Source organism: Pezoporus occidentalis, unplaced genomic scaffold (assembly GCF_034315485.1).
Source record: "Pezoporus occidentalis ecotype Australia unplaced genomic scaffold, CSIRO_AGI_Poc_V1 ctg49, whole genome shotgun sequence".
Lineage (NCBI taxonomy): Eukaryota > Metazoa > Chordata > Aves > Psittaciformes > Psittacidae > Pezoporus > Pezoporus occidentalis.
Window position 1 is genome coordinate 1166511 of NW_026915824.1, and position 20142 is coordinate 1186652.

At 41.6% G+C, this 20142-nt stretch overlaps 1 long non-coding RNA gene across 1 annotated transcript in view; it reads left to right on the plus strand.

The window, feature by feature from the left end:
• LOC134173002 (uncharacterized) overlaps positions 1–20142 on the plus strand; it is a 36101-nt gene that overhangs the window by 11768 nt on the left and 4191 nt on the right. The window contains exon 2 of the long non-coding RNA XR_009968097.1: positions 14581–14832. This is a non-coding gene — a long non-coding RNA (uncharacterized LOC134173002). The remainder of the gene's footprint in view (positions 1–14580; positions 14833–20142) is intronic.

A 20142-nucleotide genomic window follows, 5' to 3' on the forward strand; every position in this document is an offset into this window, starting at 1 on the left:
CAGTCTCACGTGCACAGAGTTTTACTTCTTGGCGGAATAGATGAAGAACTGTTGATTAGACAGAGACTGCATTGCAGTTGGTTGAAAAATCAAAGGTCAAGATTTTCAAAATGTTTTAGGAAGATGAATAAGCAGCATGTTTCATAATTAAATCAGTGGTTGTGCTGCTGGAGCAGAGAATGTGTGTAATTTGGGCCATTTATAGCGTTCTCAAATATGACCTTTTGAGCTAGCTTTAGGTACTTCTGAAAAAAATCTTGGCCAACCGTCAACAGTATAATCAACAACCAGAGAAATTAGTTCTAAGTAGACCACCCTGAAATAGTTCTGCTTTTGCTAGCAATTTATACCATACCCCCCGCTGGATCTCTCCCTTGCGTGGAATATCCTGTTGGATTTATTGTGGCTTCACCACAAATATGGTAGCAAAGTCCTCTCTAAATTTTCTCATGAGCAATGATTCAGCCGCGAATGAAAAAATAAGGTGTTACGGATAGCACACAGCTTGCTTATAACCTTTTTCTTGAAAGTAAAGATCTTCTACCATCTTTGAGCCCTACTTCTTGTGTTCTCAATCCTGCAAAATAGGCAAAGCTCTGCTAGACAAAGCTATTCATAACGAATATTTATTTTGTCCGTGCATAGAGAAGTGGAAAGGCAGTGTATCTCAGTTGCAGTGGAAAGAAAAATATGCTTTTAGAGGATATTTAGACTTTCTTACAGCTGGAAGCTGCTTGCCCTCTTTTATGAAAGACAGGGGAGTGCTGAATTCACCTAGCAAACACATGGGGTGGCTTTTAGCACAGATATTTCTGATGCTTTAGAGGAGAGGCACTTCAATGGGGCATTCTGGCGTGGGTGAGGATTTTAAGCAGTCTGCCCAGACCTCACTGAGTGACATGTGGTAAATCTGTATTCATTGCCAGACCCTACAGGTCTCCCAGGGGGCAGTTGCAGTTCCCTGCCTCAGCCCCCAGCTGTGGAGGTGACGTGTGCTTCTTTTCCAGGAACCAAACCTCAGTAAAACTAACCAGCTGGCCTTGAACTCCTCTGTTTTGGGACTCTTCATGTGGGTCAGTGTTGGGAATGTACCAATAGCAGTTTCCCAGGGGTCATGAAGAGTTTTACCATTTTTTTAAATGGTGCTAGGTTTTGTAGGTTAAATCCTGAAATACAAACATAACTCTGCCTTCCACCAGGTTTAAACCAGTGGTGGACTATTTGCTTTTTGATGAGTGTCATGCAGAGGCATTAGCATTAAGTGTTGGGGGGGATTATGTGGTCTTTCTTTTATTGCTGGATGGGAAGTCTTAAAGAGATCCTGTGATGGAAAGGTTGAGAGTCATATGGCTGGCATTTGGTGCTGACACTGAAGTCATAACTAATGAGAATAAGCAGGTATACAAAGAAACCTATAATAAGCCCCGTGATATTGGAGTTTAGCACCAGCATGGTGCATATTCATACATTATACTCCATCAGACTCCAGTGCTGACATAACCATTCAAAGCCATAAAAAAAATCACTGGTAGGATGTGAGGAATTAGTTTCAATACTGATAGAAATTGCACCTCGGGTACAAAATGCTTAAAAAATAGATGTGCATGGGAAAGCAGTGTTATTTGCACTAAATATTTTTACAGTAAGGCATATGAAAAATACTAGCTTTGTGCTGTAAAGATAGGTGAGTTTAACAAGAAAATCAAGTAAGATACTGTCTTCAAATAAGTTAGCCTTCCAGACCCATGTACCACTTCTTTTGTTAGTTGCTTTTTACATTTCTTCTAGTTTCTGATTAAGTGAGAATCCATTTTGGTGTCTTTTGCATCCACAAATGTCAAATCTGATTTTACTTCACTATTTGCATCTTTGTTTTTCTACTGATTTACACCTCAGTTATGAGTAGCAAACTTTTTTTTTTCACTGTTTATTTCAGTTCAGATATTATGCTGCATGTTCCACATTCCTACTACTCTTGCTGCTACACATGCAGAAAACAGACAACAATTTTTGCGAGAGTGCACATCCCAGTGTAGAACATATTTTAATGTGATTCAGGTGCATATGCCCATGAGACAAGGAAGGGAAGGTATTCTAAAGGGTGACCTTTTTCACTGGCTTGGTAAATTGGTGGTGGTCTCTCACTTTATTAAATTGTCAGCTGGTGTTTGAGACAAGCTCATCATTCCAGAGGTTATGGGAGAATAAAAGGAAGCTGTATTGTCTCTTAATGAAGAACAGTACAAGCAGCAAGGTGAACTATCAAGGCACAAACTCATGTCAAGGCATCAGTCATGTTGTGCTGAAGAAGTATTTTGAATTCACAGTTACAGCTTGTTGGAAAACTTTGACGAAAGACTGAAAATACCAAAAGGATCCTGATTAAAATGTGTCTAGAGAAGAGTATTCATAGTACTGGCCACTGCTGGGTTCAAGAGCACATTATTAGTAGGATATTGCTTCATATTCTGGTACAAGCAGTTGCTCTCTTTGAGGCATTTCTGTTCATATTCCATCTAGGACCCCAATTCCCCTTAAAGAAGAGTTATTGTCTGCACAGTTTTAAATTTAAGGAAGAGCAAAATACATTGAAATTGAGTTGCCTATTTCTTATATTCACGGAGCTGGGCTCACTTAGGGCAGGTCTACATTTGTTTTGTGAAGCTGGAAAAGAGATGGGTTTAGGGGTAACTGTTTTGCTTCATTTCTTTGTAAGAGATGACTTACCATCTTTAGATATGAATTTGGATGGAATAAATTTAATTCCTATCAAATTTAATTTAGGTTTCAATTTGTTAGCTCATTCTTGCATTGAGAGTAAATCAGAGAAACACATTAATTAGTATTAATTTTCTGTTTCTTAACACTTTAGGTAGGTGTAACACAACAGTGAGACAATGGCTGGTTATTTCCCTGAACTTTCTCGAAATCCCAGGGCTGCACTGTAATCTTCTCAAGGTTTAACATGCATTTACTACTAGCGTAAGTTCTAGCCACAAAGCATATGATTAAGAAGTGCTGAAAGAAATGTTGATATTTAATTTCCTTTACATTAGCAGTGGCATTTCAAAAAGAAATAAAACTTCAGAGTTCAGAAACTGAACAAGAAAAAGGGAGGCTTGGGGGAAAGCTTCAGTTTTCTATCATGCATTTGAGTTTACTTAAGGAAATGTGATTTACTTATGCATGTGAGGCAGGGAGGCAGCTGTACTTCTCCCTGCAGGATCCTGGAGTAATTGTGCCCAGTTCCTGGCTATGTCATGGCCAGACAAGTTAGTGGCAAACTCATTGCTTTGCTTTTCTTTGAATTCTCTCCAATTGCTGTCTGAAGCAAGCTTGGCTAAGCAGTAGGCAATATGATATCCACATACATTAGCCAAAGCAGTAAAAGCTGATAGGAAGAGTTAATACAGCGTGAGTGAATAATGTAGGCAAAAATGAGGGTAAAATTGTGATCCCTGTCAGAAATGGCAATGGCACCTAAATCCTGGCTGCCCCAGCTGGCTGTTCTGCCCTTTTTAAGGTTACTGCTCCTGTAGCAGAAGTGATGGAGCAGGAGATGTGCTGGCTCCTCAGCAGCAGCACACTGCTCAGTACTTTAACATAAACTAAAACCAGTGGTGCTTTAAAATGATATATTGGGTTGTGCACTGTGGCATCAGTAGAGCTGACTTGTTACCTGATATGCCATCTCTGCCATCAGGGCAGCAACTTTTAAGAGAGACATGGAGGATCTTAGGGGCAATAAACCTTTTAGATGGCATTGGTATGCATGCTGGGAATTGTGTACCATATTACTAAACAGGGAAAATGTAAACTGGTACAAAAAGGAGCAGTAATAATTGCATGAATTCCTAATAGTTATGTTTTAGAATATTATAGCAGTCTTACATTTTCACTAGGTTCCCTGTTATCTTCATGAGTTTTGAGCTATAGTTTAGTAGGTCACAATCCTACAGTGGAATTCCACCTGAATTTTCATTTCCAAAGGCAATTGGCTATTAATTTATAACATCATTTGCCATTTGCCTGACTTCATCATGAGTGTTCATAGCATTTTCCAAGGAAACCAAAGGCAGGTCCTAGCCCTGAAGGGCTTGCAATCCAACAGTCAGACCATGACACAGAATTAAATCAAGGGAAGGATGCAAGTATTTTCAACAGCACAGTACACAGCTTGCCACAACCACATTATCTGAGAGAGAAATTCTGTGGCTGCAGAGAAGCTCAGGTGAGCTCTGGAGGGAATGAGTTGGCCCTTCTACACTACAGACATTCAGCAGTGGATTAAGCATTTTGAGAAATCCATCTGATTACATATTGTCTGAGAGATGCAGGAAAAAGAGAAGGCACTAGAGCCGGAGCAGAGACAAAAGATATCCAAAAATATGGCTTGCATTTCTTGTACCCAGGTTTTGCAAAACTTTAGGGATCCTGGAAGTTGAAGACTTTCTTCCATAGCAGAATAGGTACATTTCTTCCTTTCAGCCTCAGCGTCTATGACAGAAAGTACCTCCTCCTTGAAATCCTTCCCATGAGAGTGAGCCTATGGTTGGGTAGCAGAGGAAGGATGAAGCTCACAACTGTATATAATCATAGTGCTCTGAACTACTGTTTAAGTGTGGAATTTATTTTATATTCCTTGGAGCTGCAGAGACCTTTAGCAGCACCCTTTTCTGCCTTTGAGCAAAACTAAACTAAATGCAGAATAAGTGAGATCAAGTCCAAAATACACACCAAATGGGGTTAGTGTGGGAAAGCTAAATATAGACAGTGTCTAACCAGAGTTGGAAGGCCAGAAATGGAGCAGTATGGCACACAAGATGCAGAAAGATATTCAATTAACCTTAATTCAAGTTCAAAGTTTCATTCTGTGTTGCTTTGCTGGCTAAGAGTGTGCGTCAAAGTACCCATGATATTTTGGTGAGGGCATTGCGATCTGTCAAGATTTTCACAGCCTACATCTAAAAAATATTTTTAGATTTTAGCTCTTAAAAAAAAAAAGGCAAGCTAAGGCAATTTTCTAACAAAGTCTAAGAATAATATTCATTGCTGGGCTGACAGCCTTAATGGCCAGTTACAGATGAGCTACAAACCCCGGAAAATGAGGCTTATAATGGAAACTGCAATTCAACCATGTAACAATAGCACTGCAGATGGGATATGGTCACACAGAACCATTCCTTGCCTGAGTGAACTGGCTGCCTCAGAGTTCTGAGGAATTTACCCACTCTGTACCCATCTTCCCTGAGCTGGAAGGGAATCAGCAGACATCCCTTTAGATGCTAAGCCTCAGAAAAGCCAGCATATTGAGTAGTAGCATGGCTAATTTCAGGCCTGGGAGTAAAAGGACATTTGGGATAGACTGTAAATAGTTGGCAAACTATAGAATAGGCCACTGGGAGAGAGGGGAAAGGAAAGAGTAAAGAATCAGCACTTCAGTGGCTTAAACCATGCCATAAATAAGGGACAGATGTTTCCTATTGGAGCATCCACTTATAAAACAGCTTCATCCCTGCAAAGCAGCACACTGCAGCTTCAATATATAACTGCAGTGTAACAGAACATAGCTGAGTTTTTATGGAAGATTGTTTATTTGTAAAACACTAAGGGTAAAATCAGATAGTCAAGATCAGGAGGGGTGTCTTTTGATAATTACCCAATATTTCCATGTATAGAAGCCCACTTTTTCACCTGTTTTCACAGAAGATGCAGTCACATTCCTGCAGCCAGTGCTGATTGCCAGTCCTGAATGCTACTTTTTGCATTTATGCAAGACATGAAAGCAGCCAGAAGGTTGAGATTTAGGCCATCCAAGGCCAGATAACTGAGGGCTAATGTACTCTCCATAACCTTAATTCTGTTTCCATGCACAAGTGCATTATGGTGTTTCATTACCAGATCATGTAACAGTGTGATGTGACAATGTGACTTACTATTTTGCAAAACAGGAAATGTTGAAAATCCTTTCTGTGTTATTCACATCAGCAGCTTTCAATAATAAAAGTGACATACTCTCCGTGATGGAATGAGTATGGATGCATTAGTATTCTTCATAGAGCATCACTCTTGTCATTATGGTAATGACAGACTTTGCATGCTTAACCTATCACTTATAAAAGAGTATGTTTGTTTCTATAGAACCAGATTGTTCTCCCCCACATGCACTCAAGTAAGCAAGACAATTCCAGGATTAAGGGTCTCAGCAATGTCAGTAGGATTAAAGCAAGCATTTTTTCTGAAGTGACTGGGATTTGTTAAAACCCTCTTTCTTTAAAGTGTAATTTTTGATGCATTCCAGCAAACATGGTTTTTACTAGGTTCATCATATGCTGTAGTGCCTTAGCTACAAGATCTGGATCCAGATTCATAGCTGGACCAAAGTCTCAGGCATTTCTGCCCTTCACAGAGCCAAAAGTGGTTTATGACAGCCAGACACACTAAGAGCAGGACTTAGTATCAGATTAGGAGTCCCTTTCCAGATGTGATCTCAGGAACATCATTCGATTTGTATTTTAGTTTCACCATTTCCAACAAAGAGGTAAATGAACTTTGGTATCTGATGAAAGTGAATCATACCTGTAAGACACATAAAACATATCAGAATGCATATATTCAAAGAGTTATTTAATAATATAAAATAGTTCTGGGAGACCTCAAACAAAAAAAGTTTTTCCTTGAGGATACCCTCCCAATCTTATTAAAAAGTCCAGACCTATTTGTTTCACAAGTGTCCCTGTTCAATCCATGTTAACAATTGCTGTACGTGAAGTTGCATGAGCAGCCTAGCCCAAGTACAGCATGAGCATTTGGAAATGCTTTCCCTGACTGTAGTTGCCTTGAAGTGCCCCTTGTTCAAAAAGTGCTCCTGTGTAAGCAGCAGAAGCAGGCAAGATGGTGCTTGCCAGGGTGTGAATTTGCAGCACATTAGCTACTCTACATTAACTCCTGTAGTAAATGTTGTGCTTACAAAAGCATTCTTAGTACAGATTAAGGCTATCCACATAGTGGATACTCTGCTAGTGCAGAGTAGCTAGGGTGTGTAAGTTCACACCTTAACTTAGTCAGTGCTAAATTTCCCCTGTAGACAAACCCACCATCTATCCACCTACTTAGATTCTGTGGCTCCTAATGCTGCTTTTCCTCAATTGCCAAATTTCTGAATATGCTCATGAATGCATATTCCTTTTTGCCACTGAGAGTAATTTGTTACATACTGCCTACTGGACAAACCTTTAGCTCTTGCAATGACTCTCACATGTGGTACCAATGGCCTCTATGCTCTCAGCACGAGGTTTTGCTGCTGGAAAATGTGGATGCTATAGGCTGACACCTCAACACTTGCCGCCATATTTCCAACTGCAGCTGGTATTCCCTCTGTAGGGGTTCTCCTCCATCCTCCACAACCAACTTCATCTTCCTCTGCCTCCTCTGCAGCTCTTTGTAGCTGACTTGGATTAGAGTTGTGTGAGAAAAGCAAAGTCTTAATGCAACCTAAGCATGAACCCACTGACTTACCCCTATTCAGAGAGCAACATGCTCAGGGACCATGTGGAACCATGCCTGAGCAGAGCTGTTATCATTTAATTACTTGTTTTACAATAAGCTCAACACTTTTAAATTGTTTGGACACCTTTAGCTGGGTATAAAGCTATCCACTGTAGCTCAGCAATGCTATAAATTTCTCTTTGGCACCTGCTCTGCCTCACTGCTTGCTTTTATGTTGCTCAGGCTTGTTGCCTGTTGGTTTGATGGTAAGCTGTTCAGGACAGCATTGATGCCTTTTATATTTCATCAAGGACTAGGAGAATGGGGGGGTCCCTATCCTGTTACACGGGGCACAGCCACAGTACAAGTGATGGTGATCATGATTACAGCTGACAAGTGAAATAAATGGTGCTCTGCAAACCTCTTCCACTTCAACTGCATTAACATGAAGGGCAGAGAATACAGCCATGATCCCAATGTTGAAAGCTGGGATCAAACTGGTAGTGTTACAGTTGTATTTTCCCTCCCCTTTTCATGACTGGATTACACACCTTATTAAGAATATTTTCTTGCATGCTTTGGGTTATGCCTTTGCCCTCAACAGTGAAGGAATGCAAGAGCAAGCCTATCTTCTCTATGCTTTCTCTCTTTCCCCCTTGCTAAAGTACGTGGGACTTGATGTCTAATCCATATGTTTTCTAGGGCAGGCTACTCAAAGAGAATACACCATTATTAGCAGAGGACATCACTGAGATGCTTGAACAATGCCCCATTGTGAGAATGGAGAGAGGTTGTTGATGGTTCAGCTCCAGGCCTTGAATTCCCTCTGCTAACCCCACAGCTGACCCACGTGAACCTTTTCTCCTTGTCTGTTACTTCTCTCTTTTCCTGAAGAGTCTTTGTTGCCATTCTGTTAATAAGGGTCCTGCGTGTACTCATTTGCATGGCGATTTGCATTGACAGCTCACAGATAATCCATCTCGAGGATGTTGCTTGGGTTCTAGAAATATACAGAAAGGATCCAGAGACTTTAAATATTGTCTTCAAGGATGTGTTTTGCAGACGAGAAAGAAGACCATTTGGTCTCAGTTTCTGCACTGTACCTCTTTCAAACATAGGTTTATTAATGCAGTAAGTGGGAAATTCTTTTCAAAATCCTATCTGAAAGCTTGATGAGGTGTATGCCCACTTCCCTGTAGCTCAGGCAGGATGCTAGCTTTTTATCACAAGGCCATCATAAATAATGGATTTTAGGGGAAGTTGGAACCATTGCTACGAAATCTTGCTGCTGCATAAGCACAGATGGAAAGCTCTTTAGGGTGGACACCTTGTACTGATTTCCTTGCTGAAAACCTTTGTAAATGCAGATTTTGGCTTCCTACCCAGAGCTTTGAAGAAAATGCTCTAATAAAACCTCTCCTCTCCTCCCCAAGAGATTTTTTCCCGCTCAGAGCTCTCAGTGTCTCAGTGCATGTGAGTTTAGCCAGGGTGTTTAACAGAACAGGTATTTTGAAGAGAGTTCACCTAATTCTCACTTTTGACCCTGTAGGCCTGCACTCAGGCACTAAAATTACAAGCTGCCTTAGTCAAACATGGCTTTTAAATATCCAAGTGAAAACTGTGTGTGATGATGATTCCTAGTTTCTGGTTAGGTCAAAGTAGGTAAGATTTATGATGGTCTTAACTTTTAATTTCCATGTTCCAAGTAAACACTTGTTACTAGATTTGTAAATGATCTGATAAATAATTATGTTTCTGAGCTTCAGCAACTTTGAGTTCCTTGATAATCCTGGTTGGATTTTTTTTTCTTTTTTAATAAGTATAAGTAGATTAACTACTGCCAATGTGATTGTTTGGATTTATTGATTTAACAGGTTAATATTGACCTCTTGTCTTGGTCAATATTTGCCCAGGAGGATATTAAATCTTAGTGTCTGTTACAAAAGTCAGTACATATATTGTAACTAGAACAGAAGAAAATTGTAATGCTAGAAGTTTTAATAACCAATACTGAAGGTTTGGTGGAACTAATTATTTTCAGGTTAGATTCAAATTAATCAAACCACTGGGCTGCTTTTTTAAGAGTGGTCAAGCATCTTGACCTGCAATTTGGAGACGATTAGTCTCAATTTATCCAAGTTTAATAAAGGAAAGTGGGGGTGAGGGAACAGCCAAGATGTTTGATTTACAGTTAAAACATTTTGTTTAACCTGAGATTAATATATTTGTTTTCATATGCAAAAAAAAGCCTACTAAAGGAACAAACAGAAAACCACAATCCTTTTCCTCTCACTTCAGCCAGCAAATAGAAAAAGCAATGCTTCAAGCAGTGCTTGTTGTTGCATTCGTTATAAGTGCTTTCACTAGATATATCAGGAAATTTCTCTGCATTATGGAAGTCTAAATTAGATTTTATGAAAACAGGGGAAAAAAAGACAGACAAACATTTATCTCCAGGGAGGAAACAACTGATTCAGCTGCAGCCAGCTGTTTCTATACATTTACCAGAGTACATTCCTCCAGGGCTCCCACACTGCTGGCCTATAAAAGGTGAGAGCTAGGAGCTTCTCGACGTGTTATCTTTCCAGGCTAGATGCAAGACTGTTAACAACATGAAAAAGGGAAATAGTTCCCCTTGTTCTTATTGCTGGAGGAGTCATTTTCCTCCTTCTACCAGGTTTCTCACAGCTCTGCCACTTAATAAAACAGGAGAAGACACTGATCCCCATCACACATTCTTCCCATTTCTCTGGGCATAGGTATTTAACAAAAGGGAATGTTCTCCTAAGTTTTGCCTAACTTGTCTCCGAATCACTGCGGGACAGCTCATGCCATTTCACAGCTGTTGTCTTGTTTACATAGCATGCTTTAAGTGGACATTCCCATCATGGGACATATGGAGCATTGATGTTACATATTGCATTCTAGAATAAGGCTAGTTAAATCCCGCTTTTATGGCTTGAGTTTTTAAGTCCCAGTGAGACTTTGCTGCAGGAGACTGACAGGAGGGACAGGTGTGTTGTGGCTTCAGCCTGGTGACAAGTTTTCACATTCAGTTGCATTCTTCCAGCAGCAAAGGGCCAAGCAGCTGGCAGCCTCTCAGCCTCCCTGCCTCTGTGGGAATGCCTGTGGCAGGGAAAAGAATGTGCTGTGTCTCGCACCCCATCACGCAGCTGCATTGCAACACAGGCACGGCTGCTGCTCCTGCTCATCAGGTGAGGCCTCGTTTGAACACAGTCTCAGCCCCCCTGAGTTACCCTGAATGTGGTCCTGAGGTCCTTGCCCTGAGAGATGCTGAGTGCTTTTGGCAGTGAGCAGATCTCATAATCAAAGAGCAAGGCTTGCTGAATTCAGGTCTCTTTTTGCAAACAGAAAAATTTTCCAGGTTTTAAATTGGGTGGGAACTAGACATAGCTCATCACGTTCCCTTGCTTACTTAAACCCAGATTTTAATAGCAGTAAATTGCACCAGGTTTTGCAGGAAACAGTTTTAAAAGGGTCCTTCTGAAGCCCATTCAGCCTGTGAGCAAGGTGACTCCATTAACAGAGCACTTCTAGATGCAGACACCCTTTGTGTGCCTATTTTATGAGGAATAGGTATATAACAAAACTGAGAAAGCCAAGTAAGAAAAGACTGGGCTTCTTTTGGCTGCATTGCATCTAAGGGCACTGACATGAAGCAAAGGGATAAATTACCCTTTGTTCTGCATGGATGTGTTAGGGAGGAGAGTACACCCTCCCCATTCCTTTTCTCTCCCTCTTGTCACATCTCTCATGATCTTCAGAAATGCTTCTTTGTAGCTCAAGGGGAGGAGTTGGCACTGCTGGCCAGGACTAGACATTTCTGTAGAAGCATAAAGTGGGGGTCAACAGGCTGGGCATATATACCGGCTACACTGGCAGATTTGGCATAGCGAGGGCTGGACTCACTGCACTTCCACCAGCTTTCACCTGGGTAGTGTCCCTTCCTTCTCTTGTGAATTATTTGTGGTACTATGGTAGTGAACAGGATGAAGTGCTGCACCAAATTCCTATCCTAACTATTCAGGCTACAAAGCCAGCCATAGGAAAAATAGCTAAGAAAAAGCAGAAACCAGTCACCTTTTTTTGGCTGTAAAAGAGGAATGGTGTGAGAATCCAGGGTAAAGTCCCAGCCCACCACCCTCTCACATGCTCTATATAGCCATCAGGCAAGCGCTCTTCAGAGTCTTTTCTTGCAAGATGTGTTATAGGTATTACTGCATACAAGCTATTTCCTCTTTTTTTTTTTTTTTTTTCCCTTTGAAGGTCACTGTGAGGGTGAGCTGCATCATTACACAACTCAGCAAAGGCAGGTGCTACAATTACCTAGTCTAAAAAATCATGCAAGAGCATTTGCTCTTTTACAAGGACAGCAAGCATCTGGGATCTTTCCTTTTTTTCACAGTAATCTCATTTGCTACGAAATGAATGAATGAAGTTCCTTGGATTTTCCTTGAAGACTATCTCTAAGTACCAGCCATCTGATCTGCAGCAATCTAGAGGGAAGGGGACACCTTCCTCTCACACTCCGCCAAAATCATATTGTCTCCCTCCAGATAGCAGCAGCTGTGACTGATGCATCCATCCAGTGGCAGTGAGGACAATGTGGGTCTGAAGCTGCAATGTTGCTTGGTAACCACATGCAGAGAGCACCTAATAGCCAGGCTCTGGAGCCCACAGGGTCGCATCTCTCAGACAAATGGGTGCCTTGCAGTTGGCTTGAGGATCAGCAGTGCTCAGCGTGGACCCCTCCTGCACAGCAACCGCAGCATTATGTGCTGGGCTGTCTGGTCATAGAATTTGAGAAGTTTGTCTCTTAATCTCATCTCTGCAATTGACGTTGTGCGCTTCACTGGTGTCTTTGGAGCACTCCAAGTCCATAAGCACAATGCAAACCTATTCTGAACAGATGAACAAGGACCTGACCCTCCATCCTCCACAGCATGGCAGAAGGACTCAATGGCACAAAACCTTATTTATTTGTGAAAGCATTCCTATTTGAATATATTTATCATATAACTTTTTATGATGTTCTGGGACTCTGTCAAGTGGTATACTTAAAATGTATTTTGGGATTCTGACATATTTGGAGCTTGGTCAGATGGGGAGCTTGGCTCCAGATCAGAATCTCATTCACGTTAAGTCTAGTTGTGGAATGAAATCCTAGACTAGGGTTTGTATTCAAATTAAACAATACTAGAATCCTGCAAGCTGCTCTTGTAAGAGCTCAGCTATATTTGGTGTCTACCTGAGCAGCTCAGACTTTAAATAAAGTCAGTACTTGCTTAACTTTTACCAGCATCATGAGAAGTCTTGTTAGAAAGAAAAAAAAATAAGGCTTTTTTTTGGAAACCTAACCAGAATATGGGGTTTTCCCTAGGAAAAAAAAAAAAAAAAAAATAGTTTGGCCACAGCTTTTGGTTCATATCAGGGAATTAAATGAATTTTTCTTTCTGAGACTTTCCTTTCTCTGTATTTTCTTAGTAATGAATGAGCCAATAACTTAATGAAGGGAAGAAGAAATATGACCAAAGCAGCATAGCCATGAAGTATCACGTATCTGATGTTGTTGAACACTGATACCAAATTTGTCATTGTACGCATTACTGACACATTACTTTAAACTCAGAAGCAAAATCCAAACCAGAGTCAGAATGTAGCAGAACATTTATTTTGGCACATTAAACATGGAGGCACATATTTAGAGCAGCTTGCGGAAGAAGAGTCACACCTTTAAAAACAAAACGAAGCCTGTGTTAGCACCTCACATGTGAAAACTGGAACTAAAAATAACACAATGGTTTCACTGTGTTAAGCATACTACAGCACATGGAGCCATCAGGAACTTCCTCAGTTCCTGGGACCTCCAACCCACTTAATACTTGCTTCTTGCCATGATCCCTGCCTTGTCATTTTCCCCTTGCATAAATATATACTGTCCTGTTTTAGGCTCACCAAGGGGTGCACAGAGGCCATAGCCTCTTGGCAAGCAAACTGGGGTTTGCTCCTGACCCAGCTCCAGTGCTTCACAGGCTTCAGGGGGTTCATCTGCAACTACATCATCCTGTTTTGTTCTAGCAGGGAAACATCAGGCCTCATGCACCCAGACTGCCAACCTGAATGTGGTAATAGGGCGTAATCAGACAATTCACTTGAAAAGCACGCTCCTGGTCTGAGCTAGAGCATTAATGGATGTTCAGGCTCATGCAGCAGCAGCTGCTGAGCAACTCTTATTGTTGCTGTAGTCAGGGGCATTGCCTGAAGGTGCCCCTCTCCCTTTCTGCCTCTCAGCTGGTGATCTGGTAACACACTAAAACCTTAATTTACTCATGTCTTCCCTCTGTATGCTGTACTTTCAGGGCCACTGTACATACTGGCGGTGTGTTAGTGAAGCTCTGTGCATGGTTATGAAGCACAGCAGGCAGTACAGAAATGCTCCATGCTATTTTTGACAATTACACCACTTTATTTCATAGTGCACTGGCTAAATTCTCTCCTGGATCCTGTAGATAATCCCCCCGTATTACAGCCTGATAAATGAGGAGGAGTCATCTTGTTTCCTTTCCCCTGGTGCTGCTCCCCTGGGAGTGTTGCTGCCTGTGCAGATGCACAGAAGAAATGGTCCACGTGCTCTCCCCCTAGTGTGGCTGTGAGAGGCCTTGTGCCTGCTGGGCTACGGGGGAGACTCTTTCCCCATGCTGAGCTCCTCACGCCAGCCAGCAGGTCAGCCGTGACATGGCTCTACATAACTTTCAGACAAACCCAGTCTCTGCCTCCTGAAGTGCAAGAGGAGCCTGCCTGCCTCAGTAAATGTGTTTGAGGTATCTGCAGCAGTGAGAATGAACCAGAAGGTAAATCACACAGTCCACCAATGAAAAGGGCTCAAGAAGCATGAATATGGCAGGTCTTCATAAAAAAAGTCATGAGACTGGCTATGAATCTTCAAAGTGCACAAAATCAATTTGTTTTCAAGTTCAATTATGGCCTGAGCCTTTGGTATTCACATTTTCTAACTCTTCTGAGATCTGCAGGGCAAGGATTTATATCTCTTTCTTTTCTCTGTTTAAACAGGTTCTCACATAATCCTGATCCTTGACACTGGGCTGCAAAGGAGTGGTCCCTTCCTGCCACCCTCCTTCAGGCAGCTTGCCCTGTGCAAGAGCTTCCACCCATGATGCTGCCTTGCAGAGAAGGACCAGGGAAACATGTTTCATTCTGAGATATTCCCAGATCTCTGGCTACACAGCCCTGCTCAACAGCAGGAGAAAACAATGGTGAAGAAAGTAAAGCCCAAGGAATAAGACTGTGACATTGATGACTAGGGTAATTTTGACTTCAGGAGGAATAGCAGAGGCTAGGGACTAGCCCGCATACAGGCATGTGGTGATGGCTCAGAAAGCTGCTTCCACCATCGGTTTTCTGTGGGCTTCCACACTGCATGTGAGCTGCTGGAATGCATGGGTGCTGCTGTGCCCTGTTTGTTGTGGAGGAGCTGCCTCAGGCAGAGCAACCAGCCAGGGGCAGCCCTGCAGCAAACAGCTGTGGCAGTTTCAAAGCGAATGCAAGCCAAAGCTCTTACTCTGTGGTGCTCACAAGGCTACTGTTAGCAGGAGTGGGGGGGGAAAGAGTAAAAAGCAAACAGTAATGTGTTAATTCCCCTTAAAACAGGAACTATTAAGAAACTGGAGTCTCTGTGTGTAGCTCACACAGCCCCTTTATTATGCTCACCTTTTAAGATCTACCTTGCATGATAGGGTCCTTGTTCTCTCTCACCCTCTCCCACTGTAAATTTTCCAGATGGAATGATACTTTCTTTAAGCACTCCTTCATTACAATATCAGCTACCTCTCTCACCTGGGAAATAAAGGTCAATTGGTGCTATGCAATTACAGATTCATATCACAGGCACTTGAAATAGGCAATATTAACTAACAATCATTGCAAAAATGATAATGACTAAGCTAGAGGCACCTTGAAATCCTCATCCAAAGCTAAAAATTGTGACCAGTGTACTGTCCAGCCAACTGTATACTGAAATTATACAGACATCTTTGGAGGCTATTTACAGGCAATTAAAGCAGATATGATAAACTGCAACATCCTCAAAATCTCAAGTGTAAAGTACCTTAATTCTAAGTTATGGCTAATATATCCCCAGATCATTTTTTAAAAAGTAAATTGCATGCAAGTGACCTTCTATCCTCCTCTGTCTTGATATTCTGTTTCACTTTGTTAGCAATTGGTACTACTGAAAAGACATCTTTAGCTCAGAACAGATTTTCAACTCAGTTAACATTTCATTGTTGGATGGTGGAAAAACAATTGAATCAGAGACTGGAGCTAAATGGTTCATCTGAGTACAGAAATGCTGTTTATTATTTCAAATGTGTAGCAGTGGCACTTGCTATCTCAGACCATCATTTCAAGAAGGAAACAGCACACAAAGCTGGATACTAAATCTCAGTTCTGTCTGCCACACTGGTTGCCACAAATCAGGTTCACTGCCTATAGACTGGCACTGAACTTCTTTGTGAAAGTCCTTCCAAGCTGGACCCACATTAAGCCGTCTACTCCAGCAGGGCTGCCCAGCCTCACAAGCCACAGCACTTCTTGGCCAGTGTTAAAGTTGTAACTTGCAAAGTACTTAAGGATGAAAGACACTATTAAAAAAAAAAAAGTTTTGTATTTTTAGAGCTCAGAGAAGGCTAATAAATAAATTAATCTTTATGTCAGTCTTAGAACATTGTATAGCTTCAGGCAAGTACATGCTCCTTTTCAGGGCAAAATAGAGAAGAAGCAATTTCAGTCTCTGAATGGAAATGGGTTTAGAGGGAAAGTAAACTGCATCTCTTATATGGAAGTGAAAAAGAAAACGATGCAAAGAGCCATGTGTCTGGCTTCCTTGGAGTCCTCAACAGGGGAAGGGAGGGAGTCTTGTCACAAGGGCAAGATGTGGTCTATGCTTGTATAGACAGGGAAATAAGAAAATAGTTTCAAGAGGTGAGAAATGCCAAAGAAATAAAATAGGTATGGTAAAAGAGGTGTTTAAGAGGCTTATTCTCCCTCAATGTAATTCCCTGAAATCCTATTTAATATTAATGGGACTTGAATACGCAGCTCATGGGGAAAGAAGAGTGACCTTTGTGGGCTTAAGTAGGATCCTGCAAAATTCAGAGCAGCACAAGAGGTATCCAAAAGAAGTTGCTTAAGTTCTAAAAAAATGCAGAGTACAGATGCATAGAACGAGCTACTGAGAAAACAAAGTAAGACCAATAAAACTGAGGAAGTAGAGGTAGCTGATGTGAGAGCCATACCCTAAATTCAGATAGCTTCCTTGCCTCTAGTAGATCTCATTGACATGTAGTAATGGCATTAGATATAGCTACTGCTCACTCCAGCTAGCAGGTAACTGCAAAGATATGTACATTTTTGGCAGCATAGTGTTCCTTCTCCTTTTTGCTGTGCCATGTGATAAATCCTATGATGAAATACAAATCCCTGCACGATTTTTTATGTAGCCACAAAAAACTCAAGAGACAGCATTGCAAACATTTGTAATAAGCTACAATTCTGCTGGAAGCATTTAGGAAGATGTAGCAGGTCAGTTTTCAATGGATGCTTGGCAGTAGACCTCTGCAAAAACTTACAGTGCTAGGACTGGGGTGGCAGTGGAGCCACAGCTGGAAAGGGGATAAACCCTCCTGGCAAGAATGGTGCTGTCTCTGAACTAAGGCAAAGATGAGACAGACCTTTAAATGGGGGGGATCACAGGAGCCACAGGAAAAAACAATGAAGGTGGGATGTAAACAGAGGGTGATTAATTTTGATGGGTCCCATCTCCTGACTGCAATAAATCAAGACATGTCAGCCTCAAATCTAGAAGAAGCGACATTCTGGCAGATGCCTCTGAAAAGCTGATTGCTCCAGCATATCCTAATTCACAAGGGTATGAATGGCAGCAACGGGAGGGCTAGCAGTAAATCTGCCATGGCTTCTCTGCATTTCTCTGTCAATGTATCTTTTATAATCAGCATCTAGTGAAAAAAAAAAAAACAAAGCTCAAACAAATCAGCCTCCTGATGAAATCACTAAGGCAACATGCAGCTTTCCTAAGAATCAGAGCAGAAGTCTGGTTATGATGAGCATTGAGGAGTGACTAGCCTGTAGCACAGTTACGTAACAAAGGGGCTGCAAAGACCCTCAGACTCTCGCACGAGTCCAGGAAGCTTTACATCACAGTTGCAGTTCATGAAGTTTTACAGCTGATTTATGGTATTGGTTTCAGAACTCTTCACTCTTTTATAAGTGCATGGGACTTTTCCTATAAACACAGATTGAGGAGAAGGCTTTGGAGTATTTTTTACACATTGTAATCATATACAGGCATGCTATCACTTGCAAAAAGTGATACCTATATTCTCCCTCGCTCCGTACCTCTCTCCCCCATTTTATTTCAAGCATATGGGCTGGTATTCCTGTGGGTAAACCACCTAAAAATTAGTTCCAGAACAGACACGTTAATGGCGACTTAAATAACTAAAACATAAAGTAAAGCTGATGAAATCTTGGCAGTGAAATATTTGAACATTGCCAGAAAAAAGTAGATTCCCATCTTACGTCCAAATTTCATTACCCCTCTGATGACCAATACTATCAGTTTGCTTTGATCTTGGTAGCTTTAAGTATTTCTTAGTTTCTGGAGATTAATATATTGTCTCCTGCAATCATAACACCGAGGACTGTGATGCTGTCATATTTTTTTGGTTAAATTGGGGTCAGCTGAACTCGGTGCCCAGATGGGGCATTTCATGAACAGCCATGGGTGGTTGTGATGAGCTCCCTCCCAAGCAGTGCAGCACCCCAGCCTGGCAGCACTGTTTCCAAGTGCACCACTGGTACCATCTTTTCCCATGTGGCAGAAAGCTGACAGGCGCTTGCTCACACTCATTAAAGATTCCCAGAGGCATTTTATAGATGAGTGAGTTATAGATGCCTATTTGCTGGCTTCCTGAGGGAAGCTGCTCAGATGCCGGATTTTGTACTCATCACAAAGTTCATTGGAAAAGGTATCTTCACTTCCTTTCAGATCTATTTTGCAAAGCATCTGCTATGTTTCATGCAGGCTACAGTTGATTTCTGTGGAAATCAGCGATTCCTACATAGGATTTACACATGACAGCAGCAGGCTAAGCATTGATAGGCATGCTTAATCCTCAGCTGTGCTCCAGCTGATATCAAAGAGCTTTTATATTTAATAAGTCTCAAACACTTAGAATCACAGAGGACAGAAAAGTACATAAAAATACAGTAGACCCAAGCTGTCCTCCAGGGCAAGATGAAACAGAAAATCAAGAGCATAAGTTTTTTAAATGGGTAGAAGTCCATACTCAATAATAATGAGGAATTATACACAAATCATCCTTCTGTTTCAGGATAATTTATCTAAATATGATGTCAGGCAGAAACCACTGGAGCACTGATGTTGGGTAGGTATGTGTCAGAAAGCAGACATATGAGTAAGTACCGTGGATGAAGACTTCTCCCCAAAACTGTTTTCCTTGCTTTGTTTCATGCAGGAGAGTAAACCCTATAACAGACCCCCTCTCCAGAGAGCCTTTCTAAGCTCCACATCTCTGCTCACCCACCTGGCCTTCCACATCAAGCAGAAAATACTTCAGCCTCAGCGATCAAAAACATTCCTTTTCCTGCCTCATGAGGGGAATGCTGCTCCCAAAGCCTGCTGGGATCTGTTTCTGTCCCTCTAACACAAGGACTGTTTTAATTTTAGATCCGAGCTGTCCTTAACCAGAAACATCAGAAAGACATGTTTTTAGAGGTTTTAACCAACCCAGAACAAAACTGTCAGCTGGAAGACTCTTCCTTCAGTCCATTGCCACCTTCTTGATCTTGAGATCTGTCAAACCCAGATAAGATGGCTTCATCCTATTCCCAGCTAGCTGGCAAAACACAAGCTTGAAAGTGCCTCTTTCAAGAGATACTCTTGAAGTATCTCTTCCTTGTCCCTGTATATATAAATATCAAGTGTTTTGTGTCACCATGATAGATCTTTTCTGTCCTTCTGCTTTTTCATCCACAGTGCTACTACTCCCCACCATCAAAGCCTGTCCATTCTCTCTCTCACTTAGATAGTGAGATAGTCTTACTTCTGCTCTATCAAAAAAGAGCCTTTAGGAACATCACCCTCAACTATAAAAGCTCATAATAAATCCAATTTCCTCATATTTTCCTCCAATTCTTATTGCTTTATGCAGTATTAAAACAGGGTTACCATTCTCCTCCAACTTCCTTCCTGTTCTCACCATTACTGACAGTTGCTGTCAATCTCATATGGCTGGTTGCCAATATTACTCCTGCTCACCTGTAAAGACAGCATCTCTCCCAACTCCCTGTGAGACCGAGAGAGCATTTAACACATGTGTAACTTTCAGCTGACTGTTTTTGACAGTGAGGTTTCAAAAGATAAAGGAACAGGAAAGCTTGTGTTGATGTCTAAGCAGCCACATACAATGCAGCAGTTCAATTTTCTGGGAAGCATACATGTGGAGGGCTCTGGGTGAAGAAGGAGCATAGCAGGGCTGGGGAAAATGGAATCCCTGCAGAAGAGATCCAGGA